Consider the following 12,460-nt stretch of genomic DNA (forward strand, 5'->3'; position numbering starts at 1 on the left):
TGTTAAGTTGCTAGGAAGCCTTAGGGAGCCTCCTACAAGCTTGATCTTTCCAAAGAAATCAAGAACACAAAGTTAGGCTTTGAAGTTTCTAAAAGTCCGATTTAAAGAACTGTACAAATGAGGGTCTTACCATGATTATTTGGACGAGACTTGTGAACAAGAGTTGTAGGCCATCTCAATACCTTTCCAATGAGCTATAGAACACAATATTTGAGTGAGAAATGAAGGAGATACAGCAGTTTTAGTGTTCTGGTTCTGTTTTGGCCGAGAGCATGAAGAACAATGCCTTGGTTTCTTTTTGATTTTGATGAAAAATGATTTGCTTGGCTTGGTTGGTTTGATTTTTGTGTTTGTTTTAGTAAATTACCTAGTTGCCCTTGATTTTGTGTGGTTAAAAAGCCACCACATCTCCTTCCTTCCCATGTCATGCTTGTGTCATCCTCATGATGTCATCCTCCCCTCCTTGTCCTCTTCTCACTGGTTGGGTGACATCATCCTCTCTAATCCCTTTGATTAACTTCCTAATTGTTTGCCTAATGACCGCTGATCTGTTATACGGTTCGCTTAACTTTCGTTTTCGTTTATCGTTTGAAGGATCATACCCGGGATCTTATTACTTAGGTTCCCTTAACCTTTCTCAATATATTATATTCCTTTTATGATCCTCTCCTATAATCCTTTAATTTAAATCCTTTTTATCCTGTTACCTTTTTCTCAAATCTTTCCGTATCTAGTGTATTTCCGGGAAAAATCAAAGTGTTCGGATTTGGATTCTGACGGTCTTTACATACACTTATATCCCATATAAAGTACTAATAAAATCTCAGAATATCCATATCAGAACCCCTACATAGTGTGGCATGAAAAGTTTTCTCATTCAGCAAAAACACTATTCATAAGGGTTTCAAAAATTTCCCAAAAATTGGGGTTATTACAGTCTCCCCTCCTTAAAAGGATTCCGTCCCGGAATCAGATAGAAAATGAATAGGGATACTCTCTTAGCATTGCACTTTCTAACTCTCGAGTAAATTTTCCCACATTGTGGTTCTACCATCAAACTCTTACTAGTTTGATAACCCTTCTCCTAAGCACTCGTTCCTTTTTACTCTATACCCTTCCTGGTTGCTCCATATAGGTTACGTCTGGTTGCATGTCTATGCGCTCATATGCCCCTATTTGTCTGGCATCCGAATTACACTTCCTTAACATTGATACGTGGAACACGTTATGAACTTGCTACAGGTTCGGGGGTAGGGCTAGCTCATATGCTAACTTCCCAAACGTCTTAATATATCCAAGGGTCCAACAAATTGTAGACTTAGCTTTCCTTTCTTTCCGAACCTCATCAATCCTTTTTCAAGGGTTTCCAAGGGGATACCTATAACATTACTAGGCCCCCTATTTCATACTCTTTGTCCTTTTTGAGTCAAATCAGCATACCTCTTATGTCCATCTTGGGTTACTACCAGCCGTCCTCTGATTAGATCTATTATATCCCTGGTCCTTTGGACTACTGCGGGTCCGAGCATCTTGCGCTCTACAACTTCATCCTAACCTAAGGGAGATCGACATTATCTTCCCTCAAGGATCTCATAAGGTGACACCTCGATAATGACATATGATCTATTGTCGTGATATAACTAAATCCGCGTTAAGTGATCATTCCAAATTTTTTCAAGTCTATTGCACAGACTCTCATTATAGCGTTTAGCATTAGAGCTTTTGCTTCTCAATACCCATTCTTTTCGAGTTCGTAATCGCTACTACCTTCCGTTCCTAATATTATACTGGTTATACTTTTGCTCGTTAGCGTTCTATAACCTTTTAATAACCACGTCAACCTTAGTATTACGAATGTGTTCCCATTCTGAATACCACCATAACTTTACTATTCCTTTTTCAGCTGTTTCTATTTTCGAAAGCTTAATCCTTCATATAGAAGTAAAAGAATTTATTGAGAGATCACTATGATCATGAACACTTGTTATCTCGCATAGTTAATACAGAAGGTGGCCAGCCTTTAGTACTTGACAAGCAATTAAACAATAGTTGGTATCCTACTAGGCTTCTATCACACAGATAGACAGTCATTCGGCAATACCTCCCCTTCTGGAAGGGTTGTTCTTCTCAATTTACATGAAATGAAAAGAAGAGAAAAGAACGAACTGAAGAGAATTGTATATATAAAAAAAAAATATACTGCCACAAAATATCTGGCTTGGAACCTACCTCTGAACTATAGAGGTTTGTCATAGGAGAACAAAACATATACGTATTTATATCAGCATCAAGTATTATAGCATCGTATTTCCCATGCCTAAATATTTCTGTTCCGTCCATCATTCTATGGACCCATGCTCTTCCTCGAGCTTATACACAATCACCTTTGAAACTCCCTCGATTTCGAAAATCGAACCTGGGATCTCATTTTAGACATCACCGTTACTAGAGTTCTATGCTTGCACCGCAACCTTCCTCATATAGTAATACGACTCTCTTTTCATAAGAGGGAATAAATATTTAATAGGTAGATACTCTACTTAATTAGTCTATCAATGATAACTTATACACTACCACGACCCGTTTAGTGGTACTCAATCTCAACATCCATTCCAATACAACTCTCACGGTTGTAATCAGCTCGTTACTCACAGAATCATTGCTGCCTTACTATGGTCCACCACTGACCCACTGTCATCATTCACTTTCCATGAAATCTTAATAGCTAACCATACGGAGTCCATACATGTCGTATCAAATCCTTCTAAGGAGGTAACATAATCACCATTTCTGATTCATGAAGAACACTCCTGATCTCAAAGGTTCATTTAGTCCTTTTGAAACATGGTCCAGGCTCATTCTCAAGATAGTACCTTCTAAGATAGATAGCCTGCTCATGGCGATTACACGAATTAAACCTTTACCAACTACTATTACGGCTGGGTATTGCACAGTCATCAGAAGGAATGTCAATCTTCCAAACCATAATACAACCTTCACAGTTTTAACCATCATCACTGTATTCTTTTGGCACAAGCGCCTATAATTATCCTCTTACCTTTAAAGTGTCGGCCACCTCTTTGGCCTTTCCTGATAGTAAAATTTCCTTACAGTCAATGTCACTTTAACCATCTCCAAATAAATTTTCTACCTTATTTCAATCACAGCTTATTTGAAAATGCTTTCCTTAAAATCTGATGAGTAAAAAAAAATCACCATTTTTCCATAAGTTATTGCCTCAGTCTTTAGAGGTTAATCACTGTCATGACTGACTCTCAATCATAATTAGAACATCTTTTATCTTAAGTCCTAATTGCCCTGAATAATTTCGACCATTACTGGTTCGATCCATACTTTCTCGTGGTTTAACACGTGCCCCACTTGGCAACATTATAACTACGTCATATTTCCTTTATCAACATTTCTATTCTTGAAAATTTTGAATATTACCTTTCTCCTTGTAAAACCTCTAAGGTTATCCTTCAATCGTTCCTCCTGTATTCCCTAGATACAGGGCATATTAAAATACCATTTACTATTACTAGAACCATTGTCTATATACTTCTTAAAAATTTCTCCACTGATTCTTAAAGGTTGTTGCTACATTAACCCTTTCCAAATCATACTGTCAAAACTCATACTGTCCCTATTAAGGGTGAAATTCCAACCTTTATGCATTCCCCTAGGATTCATTTTAAGTTACCGATGTTCTATCCTTAATTCCACCTTTAAAAGGTACCTGCATCCTTCCATGGATAAATCAAGTCATATATCCTTGATATGGGTGTCTTATTCAATCATTCCCACCTCGATAGTCTATACCTAACTTCATAATAGCATCCTTATTCAAATTGAGGTCAATCCATATGGCCTCCAAAAGATAACAATGGTCATCCACTTTTCTTTCTTGATTTGGTAATGATAACATGGATGTTCTGGAAGATATTGGTCATGTTCAACGTGAACTTCTTCTTAATAATTCCTTATTTACTTTTGTTGTTTATCTCAACAGTCATCTCAATGTTGGGATATCTTTCATATCTGGCGTCTCCCTTTCTGGGTATCATGCCACCGGTCTTACACTTTACCTTCTTGAAGGTCACTTCCTTCACCCAATTTTCTTAATTTCTTACTTTCTTGTCTCCTCAGTCTATCCGCGTCTCATTATTTATCCTTCGAATTATCTCAAGGTTTCCTCGAATCTTCCCAACTTACAGGGGATAAAATATATGTATCTCTTATACCTTCAACCATCAATTTAACTCATGGTGAATCACTCTCATCCGGACGATTACCTACTTTTCTATTTCTATTTCTACGAGTCTTTAGGGTTTCCTCATACCCAACTCCCTTTATCATTCCTCAAACTCTCTTGCCTTTATATTCCTTTCTCTTATCGTTATTTCATGAACCAACACAACATAAGCATTGATTTCAAACATCCCGTCATTCTGGATTCGTGTCTTCAGAACGAATCTTGATAACTTTTACAACTTAGATTCATAATTCATCATACTCGTCTGCCTTTGTTCTGGCTCTTAAGCTTTTACACTATCTCCATAACCTTGGGAAGTACTTTCCTGAAAACAATTGACTGAACTTAAATCAGTTTATTATAATCTCTTGCTCCGTGCCTTCCTTGGCCTTTCACCAGCGGGTGGTATCTCTCTTAGGAGGGTAAGTGACAAAACAGTCTTTTGTGGTTCGTCAATCATTTAGAATCTCAAATGATTCATCTATTTCCTTTAGCCAGGCTCTTGCCTCGACTGGGTCAGCTTGTTCCTTGGAACTCTGAGAGCTTAGCGACTTAAAGGTCATGAAAGAATTTCCCACCGCACTGTCTCCTCAGGGTGGTGGTTGGGGATAATAGTCTAAGTTCTCTTTAGACAGGTCCATGAATTGCCGTATAGGGGTACCATCTCGGGTCTCCTGTCCTTACTCGACTTTTGTTTCCTCAGTCTAAATATTTCTTCCTACTCCCCATAATTGGGATCATCTTACATAATTTAAATCCTCATTTTCCACTTCATCATGTTATGGGTTCCTTTTGTCTTGGTGGTAACCTCCCTGACTATCACGTTCAGGGTTTGCTCTAACTCTTATTCCTCAAACTAGCTTTCATCTAAGATTTCATCTTTAAGCTCTTAAACCTTTGGAACCCAAATTCTATAGGAATACCTCATTATTCCCTTATCATCTCTCTCGGTATTAATCTCATACCTATTTGTTGGCTCTCTGCCTTCATTCATCACTTTTACTGGCACAATATGTTCTTTTCCAATACTTCGGGCTGTATTGCTATCTCAAATAGCTTTTCGGTACCGGCTCCGATTACCTTCACTACTATTTCCATTTTCTCAAAATCTCTTATAAACTCTCCAAAAGACATTATCATCTTGAGTCTCTCCTTTTTACTAAGGGCATCAGCCACCATATTGGTTTTCCCCGAATGATAAAGAATCTCCCAATCATAATTCTTAATTAGCTCTAACCGCCTCCTCTGGCGTATGTTGAGCTCTTTCTACGTAAGAATGTACTAGAGCTCCTATATTTTGTGAATCTCACACTTCTCTCCATACAAGTAGTGCCTCAAATCTTTAGGGCAAAACTATTGTCACGAGCCCAAGCTCATGGGTGGGGATATCGAATTTTAAATTCCCTTAATTGTCTTGACGCAGACGCGATTATCTTGCTGTGCTATATAAGAAGCACCCTAATTCCTTATGCGAAGCGTCACTTACAAATCACAAAATCTCATTTTCCATCCGGCAACGCCAACATAGGGAACGTCACCAACCTTTGCTTCGGTTCTTAAAAGTTGTTCTCGCATTTCTCTGTCCATTCGAACTTCTCAGTCTTACGAGTAAGCCGCGTTAAAGGGGCTACTATCTTTACAAACTTGAATGAACCTCTGGTAGTGACCGACCAATCCTACCTCTGGTAGTCGACCCAACCAGGGTCATCAATTCATCAGTGGTCCTTTATCCAATCTCGTCAGGATCCTCCATGGGATCCTCCTCAGCAACTATCCCTTCTAGGACAACATCCTCAACCGCTACATCCTCAATATCAACATCATCCGGTCCTGCGTTAGGACGCTCTATTGGATCCACAATCTGATCTCCAATTAGTAATAAAACATCATCGCGTTGATGTTCCTCAACTTCAGGGTTCGGAGTCCCGCTACCATATACGATAACGAACTACGCTTCTATCGCTACATTTATAAGGGTTCCCATAAGGGTCTTAACTGTCAGTACTACGTTAGGTAGTCCGACTATGAACTTGGCAAGAGTTCTTATTATCTTAGTGAACTTATTATCTTAACGTCCCATCATCTCTGAGGTTTATAACGCTTAGCTCTGATACCATTTCTGTAACACCCCCAAATCCGGGGTCGGGGATCCGGGTTATCACGAGTTCCATTTCCCTTAACAACACCCAATCTTAATAAATAATCAACTACTCTGTACTGTGACCCCACAATAAACACACACACCACAAGTTATAGTCTCAGAGATAAATATCCAAAAATAATCACAAGTCATTTTATTCCACAATTATATGCCAATACACCTTAAACAGGTTTCTGAATAAATTTACATTTCTTTGCCATTATTACAATTCATAAATATACATAATCTGATACATCAAAAGTTGAAAGCCTAGCCTATTGGTAGTTCCTACCTCAGCTATGTCGGCATCAGTGCTTCTAGAAAACTGCGGAACATCTCCTAACCTCTTGCGAATCGGGAGCTTGGTCCAGTTCATCTTGTCTATCTGATGTTGTGTGATGAAAGAAGAAAGCAAGGGTGAGCAGCAAGCCCACCAAAATAATATGTATAATGATTAACAATATATGAGCCTTCTCATAGTACTCATGAAAGTCTTGGTCAAAAGAAATGAACCAAGTTGATATCTTAATGCGATGAAGTCGCAAAATATTCAGTATATATATATACATATATACTTTTCAAAATATTGGAAGTCCTCTTCCATGCACAATATACACAAAGTCCCAGTGTATAACTGTATAAAAAAAATATCGTTGCAAGGTGATCTCATATATCTAACCTTGTCTCAACGTTTTTCTGAAAATCTTTGTCATTCATAAGAAAATTATTAATTAGATATAAGTTTAAAAGATGAAGTTACAAGATACCCCAATATACTTATATCTTTCCCAAATACTACTTGAACTACCACCGTTCAAGTTATAATTAGCTTCAAAAGTTCATCACATAGATGAGACTATAAGGCAAGATTTGAATAGATTAAATCTTTAAAATATTATCAAAATAAAATGAAGTTACGAGATACTTCATTTGATGTAAACATCATTTTGAAAACTTTACCCTGCCAACACTCAACAATCGCCCAACCGTAGCCTTTCTATCGAAGTGCTCTGGGTAGTGTTGCAGAAATTATCCAATTGGATGATGAACTCATTACGGGAGTTTGCCGCGCCAGGAAGACCACTTACGATGATCAGTCGTAGTAGCACAACCCCACCATTTTCTACATATAGAGGAGAACCTGTCGGATTTACTTGTCAACCGAACACTGAACTCCTAAGGAATGGACCGCCTTAGCGGAACTTCCAGGCCATTTGGGCCAATATAATAAGGCTGGGCCGGCGCTACTCGGCCACTTACGCCACTCCTAGTTCAGATGAAATCCATGACTCTGAAACGTAAAGCTTGTCCCCACTTTCCCCAAGTAGAAACTTGTTGATACGGCTCCACCAAGAAGTCGTATCTATTTGGAAAGGAGAACTCACCGATATTTCCCAGGCGATGCCTGTTAATGGATTAACTTGTTCCAAGAATTTTACTTCCCGAGTGTTGGGTAAGTAATTAATTCATTTATCAAAACAGCAACCTTATTGCGAATATAAAACACACCACAGAGCCGGATCCCTCAGGTTTTGAGCGAGTATTTAAATCCCCTTCGAAAGGAGGATCTTAAAAAAAATGACTTTTGGGATCCGCTCTAACTTTTAAAAAAATCATTTTGAAGACTCGCAAAACATTTTTAAGAATGTTTGGAGTGAAGCTGATTTAATGAAGTAAATCAGTCCCCAGAATATTTAGAAAATGTCTGAATATTATTATTTAAATAATATTCCCATAAAGAATAATCTTTATAAAATAATTGAAGTAGAAGTATTAAAACTTATACTTGAAATGAATAGCAAATAATCAAAGATATACTTATACGAAAGTAATATCTTTATTTGAATAATCAAAAGTAAGTTTGATTATCGACACCTTATTCTTTAATAAAATAAAGAATATTATTAAGTAATAAGCGGAGTCATAATACCTCGAATGAATACTATAAATAATATTCATAAAATAAAGGAGTCATACATCCTCAAATGAATATCCAAGTAATATTCAATAATAATATAAACTGAGTCATAAGCCCTCGAATGAATATTCAAATAATATTCAAATAATAAAATAAACTGAGTCATAAGCCCTCGAATGAATACTCAAATTAATATTCAATTAAGTAAAATAAAGGTATCGAATAAACCTTATTCGATCCATAGTTTTAAAAACTATATCCATATATATATAAATATATATATATAATATACTCGGGAACATCGACTCCCGGTTTAGAAATATGTTCACCTTTTATCCCCTATACTAAGGGTATACGCAACTACTTGCTTATTTCTAGCATAGGTATTATGCAACTATAAGCATTGAAATCAACAGATAGATAACCAGATTACGAAACAGACATGCATATATACCATATCAGCATGCTCCAATATATCGCAAAATTTGCTAATAACAATCATGCACTATCACAAGATAATGCATATACATATATTTACATCACAACAACAGTATATCGGGTAGAAAACTTGCCTGAGCGACTGGGGGTTACGAATGGCTCGGGACGAGTCTGGTAACCTATAAACAACAAGTAAGTTGGAATTAAACCAAAGTCACTTGTAAATCTATACTCTAACCAACTCAGACTTTAACGCTCGTTTTGCGCTTACTGATTCTCTTAAGTCACTCGAGTACCCTCGGCTCCACCATTTTTAATAATTTAACCTTTACGAGTTTTAAGGCGATTCCTTTGCGAGTGTCTTACCAACTGCCTAACACACTTACCATAAATGTTTCATGCATTAATTAACCTTTTTTGGTCTTTAACCTATGTTTTAAAGTAAGGCGAGGGGAAAAGTTTCGTTCGCGAAACGCCGTTACTTGAAACGGTCGTTTCTCCCAAACCGTGCATCGGAATCGAACGAACTACATATCAAAACGAAGCTCGTAACATGAGCTATCTAAAAATGGCAGTGGTCATAATCTAGCAGGGGGTTCTCGGGTCCTAATGTTATGCACAAAAACAGTCCAAAGAAAATCGGACGTTATGACGGCTATGTTTACGCGATTACCAATGTTTAAACTACTCCAATTAACCACCAACCAACTCATAACCATCAATACAACAAAACTTCACCTAAACCATACCACATCAGTCCATAATCTCCAAGGTTTTCAACTCAAACAACCACAATCACGACCTATGAACTATAATCAAGCTTCAATTACCAAAAACACTTCCAAATCAAACCAAACTACTAATAATCACAATCCATGCTTCTCATTTCACAACACCAACCATTAAACTTACTAACAAATAAAGTAAAGGCTAGGGTTTGAAGTTTATACCTTCCTTGGGAGGTTTTAAGTTGCTAGGAAGCCTTAGGGAGCCTCCTACAAGCTTGATCTTTCCAAAGAAATCAAGAACACAAAGTTAGGCTTTGAAGTTTCTAAAAGTCCGATTTAAAGAACTGTACAAATGAGGGTCTTACCATGATTATTTGGACGAGACTTGTGAACAAGAGTTGTAGGCCATCTCAATACCTTTCCAATGAGCTATAGAACACAATATTTGAGTGAGAAATGAAGGAGATACAGCAGTTTTAGTGTTCTGGTTCTGTTTTGGCCGAGAGCATGAAGAACAATGCCTTGGTTTCTTTTTGATTTTGATGAAAAATGATTTGCTTGGCTTGGTTGGTTTGATTTTTGTGTTTGTTTTAGTAAATTACCTAGTTGCCCTTGATTTTGTGTGGTTAAAAAGCCACCACATCTCCTTCCTTCCCATGTCATGCTTGTGTCATCCTCATGATGTCATCCTCCCCTCCTTGTCCTCTTCTCATTGGTTGGGTGACATCATCCTCTCTAATCCCTTTGATTAACTTCCTAATTGTTTGCCTAATGACCGCTGATCTGTTATACGGTTCGCTTAACTTTCGTTTTCGTTTATCGTTTGAAGGATCATACCCGGGATCTTATTACTTAGGTTCCCTTAACCTTTCTCAATATATTATATTCCTTTTATGATCCTCTCCTATAATCCTTTAATTTAAATCCTTTTTATCCTGTTACCTTTTTCTCAAATCTTTCCGTATCTAGTGTATTTCCGGGAAAAATCAAAGTGTTCGGATTTGGATTCTGACGGTCTTTACATACACTTATATCCCATATAAAGTACTAATAAAATCTCAGAATATCCATATCAGAACCCCTACATAGTGTGGCATGAAAAGTTTTCTCATTCAGCAAAAACACTATTCATAAGGGTTTCAAAAATTTCCCAAAAATTGGGGTTATTACATAGGGGTTTAGAAATTGCCATGCTAGCATAGGTTCATATAGTTGATATGCATGATTCGTAGGTAATTTTAACCATCTTACTTGCTCTATGTAATCACAATAGATAACTTGTACATTAAACTGTTATGTTGTCAAATTCTATAGACATATAAAGTCTCAATATAATTGGTTCTATTCAGCTTCTATCTTTTTTATGGATGTCTGGTAGTAGGGTATACGTACAACGAAAGTTGGCATTTACTAGTTTCGTGTTATCTGATTAGTGTCATCACCATTGCATGTTAAGGTTAAGAACAAAAAGGCTATTGAATGAAGTAGTAATGAAGTAAGAATCCCATATTTGTGTTATATAAGTAAATCAACCTTTTAATTCTTGTAGTTAATTGCATGATAGTTAATAATCTTAGTTATAAACAATCTCAATTAGTTATTTGTCTTAGCATTGAATAATAACCATACCATTATTGCATAAGTGCATTGATTGAAATTAACCTAAACCAGTATGTGGGAACAAACTAGAATTGACTCTATATTACTTGCGATCGCGTATACTTGCGAGAATATTAGCGCATGTTTTCGTCCTAACAAGTTTTTGGCGCCGCTACCGGGGACTCGGTGTTAATTTTTAGTTTATATGTTTGTCATCAATGGTCGTTAAAGTTTATTGACTCGGACATTGTTACTTACTTGTTTCTTTGTCGTATTTCAGGTATTCTAGCGAGCGTGTATGCATACACATTCTCGGTCTCGTAAGAGAACACTGGATCAAGATGAGGAAGAAGTTGTAGTAGTTAAGGAAGTTTTTTAAGAAGTTCTTATCGAGGAGAAAGTTGAAGAAGGAGCTCTTATTGTAATGGGAGAACCAGAAGCGAATAGGAAAGCTTTGATTGATTACTCTCAGCCGAAGATTAATGATATTTCGTCTAGCATTGTCCGACCAGCCATCGTGGCTAACACCTTTGAGATCAAGTCGAGCACAATTCAGATGATTCAGAACTCAGTTCAGTTTGGGGGTTCTCTGATAGAAGACCCCAACATGCACATCAGAGATTTCATCAAGATCTTCGACACTTTCAAGTTCAATGGAGTTTCTGAAGATGCTATTAAGTTGAGGCTTTTCCCATTCTCTCTGCGGGATAAAGCTAAGTGCTGGTTACATTCTCTACCACCAGGGTCTATCACCAAATGGGAGGATCTTGCTCAAAAGTTCATAACTAAATTCTTCCCTATGGCGAGGACTGCTGCAATCAGAAACACACTTACTCAATTTGCTCAGCAATCTGGAGAATCTTTATGTGAGGCTTGGGATCACTTCAAAGAGATGCTTGGAAAGTGTCCTCACCATGGGATGCCTGATTGGATGATCATTAATTGCTTTTATAATGGATTGGGTGCTACTTCTAGACCCATGCTTGATGCAGCATCAGGAAGAGCCTTATGGGTTAAAAGCTATGATGAAGCTTATGAATTGATTGAGCTGATGGCTGCTAATGAATACCAGAACCCAACTCAGAGACTACCTCAAGGCAAGGTAGCAGGAATTCTGGAGGTGGATGCATCTACTTCTATAAATGCTTATCTTAAGGCTTTGACGATGAAGGTGGATTCTTTGGCTAATTATGGAGTGAATCAAATCACTAGTGTTTGTGAGCTTTATGCTGGTGTGCATGAGATGGAGCAGTGTGCTATTTCTTGTGAATCAGCTCAGTTTCTGAGCAACTTTCAGAGGTTGCAGCAACTAGCTCCAGCCACCTATCATCCCAACAATCGCAACCATCCTAACTTCAGCTGGAGCAATACTCGGAATGCGG

The 12,460-nt window shown here is 37.5% G+C and overlaps 1 non-coding gene across 1 annotated transcript; it reads right to left on the minus strand.

Moving 5' to 3' along the window:
- Nucleotides 1-11,892: 11,892 nt before the first annotated feature.
- On the minus strand, nt 11,893-11,999 carry LOC141681105 (small nucleolar RNA R71). The gene has a single exon (XR_012558548.1). It is a non-coding gene; the product is annotated as a small nucleolar RNA R71 (small nucleolar RNA).
- Nucleotides 12,000-12,460: the final 461 nt, after the last annotated feature.

Source organism: Apium graveolens, chromosome 8, assembly GCF_009905375.1.
Source record: "Apium graveolens cultivar Ventura chromosome 8, ASM990537v1, whole genome shotgun sequence".
Lineage (NCBI taxonomy): Eukaryota > Viridiplantae > Streptophyta > Magnoliopsida > Apiales > Apiaceae > Apium > Apium graveolens.